This window comes from Bison bison, unplaced genomic scaffold (genome assembly GCF_000754665.1).
Source record: "Bison bison bison isolate TAMUID 2011002044 unplaced genomic scaffold, Bison_UMD1.0 scf7180017463957, whole genome shotgun sequence".
NCBI classification, from domain to species: Eukaryota; Metazoa; Chordata; class Mammalia; order Artiodactyla; family Bovidae; genus Bison; species Bison bison.
In genome coordinates, this window is record NW_011373327.1 from 15,587 (window position 1) to 17,551 (window position 1,965).

The window sequence follows — 1,965 nt, forward strand, 5'->3', positions numbered from 1 at the left end:
ATAGTCTTTATTTTTTTTTTCCCACGAAATAGTCTTTGCATTCCCTTTGAGCCCTGCATTCCATCAAGCTAGAATTAGGCCCTGAGATGAATTATCTAGTTTATATGAGATTATATGGCTTGCTTTGGGGGGTTCTGACCACTAATATAGATTATTTCATTTTTTTCAGAGGATGTGGAATGTTTTATTCCCAAAGTGGTGTGATTTCTTGCCATATCAATCATATTTGAAGTACTCTGCAGTAACTTCTCCATTCATTCATGCATTTCTTACTCAGCATCTATTATGTGCCAGACACAGTTTGAGGCTATGAGAAAGAAAGATGGATGAGGTCCTTGCCCTTGAAAAGCTTATGTGTCAGTGGAAGCAACAGGGAATAAGCATAGACATATCATCACGACAGGAAATGATAAAAATGAAATTGTGGTCAAGAGCAATGATGAAAGCCACTGTTTTAAGTAAGTTGATTAGGCAAGGTCCCTGGCTGGGTGACTGAATTTTGAAAGTATTCGTGTGTGTATCTAATATTTATTTAATTTTTGCTATTAAGGTTTTAGTCACTGTTTTCAGTGTACTTTTAATACATCTTGACAGGGTTTTTTGTTTGTGTCTTTTCTTGATTTAATGTAGCAATCCTATTACAAAAGTATTTTTTAAATTGAAGTATAGTTGATTTACAGTGTCGTGTTTGTTTCTGATGAACAGCAGAGTGACCGAGTTATACATATATATACCCATTGTTTTCTACTTTCTTTTCCATTATGGTTCTGTGCTCTACAGTGGGTCCTTGTTCATCTATTTTATATATAGTAGTTTGTATCTGCTAATCCCCAACTCCTGCTTTATCTGTGCCCCTCTTTGCTAAACCATAAGTTAGTTCTCTATGCCTATGAGTCTTGTTTCTGTTTTGTAAGTAAGTTCATTTGTCACATTTTAGATTCCACATTTAAGTAATATCATATGGTATTTGTCTTTCTCTGGTTGGTATGATAATCTGTAGGCCCATTGATGTGGCTGCAAATGGCATTATTTCATTCTTTTTTGTGACTGAGTAATATTCTATTGTGTATATATACCACATCTTTGTCAAACGTTTATCTGTTGGATATTTGGGTTGCTTCCATGTCTTGGCTATTGTGAATACTATTGCTGTGAACATGGGGGTGCATGTGTATTTTCAGATTAGAGTTTGCTTCAGATACGTGCCCAGGAGTGGCATTTCTGGATCATATGGAAACTCTAGTTTTTTAAGGAACCTACACACTGTTCTCCATGGTGGTGGCACTAATGTACATTCCCACCAACAGTGTAGCGGGGGTTACCTTTTCTCCACGCCCTCTCCAGCATTTGTTTTTTGTAGATTTTTTGATGATGGCCATTCTGACTTGTGTGAGGTGGTACCTACTGTAGTTCTGATTTGCATTTCTCTAACAATTAGTGATGTTGAGCATCTTTTCATGTGCCTGTTGACCATCTGTGTATGTATTCTTTGGAGAAATGTCTATTTAGGATTTAGGTGTTCTGCTTATTTTTTGATTGGGTTGTTTGTATTTTTTGGTATTGAGCTGCATGAGCTGTTTGTATATTTTGGAAATTAAGCCCTTGTCAGTTGCATCATTTGTGATTATTTTTTCCCAGTCCATAGGTTGTTTTTTCATTTTGTTTATGGTTTCCTTTGCTATGCAAAAGCTTATAAGTTTGACTAGGTCTCATTTGTTTATTTTTGTTACAAATGTATTTTTTGATTTCTGTTCTCCCCACAAACTATTTTTGTAATGATTTTCTAAGTTTCAAACTGTTTGAAACTATCCTTTAAAATGGTGGTTTCATATTTCTTAGCTATTTCCATATTGTTGGATATTTAATTATTTCTAATGTCTTGCTATTATAAATAATACGAGTGTGAACTTCATTTTGATAAATCTTAAAACAGTTGAAATATTTCTTAGATTTTCAGAAGTGGTA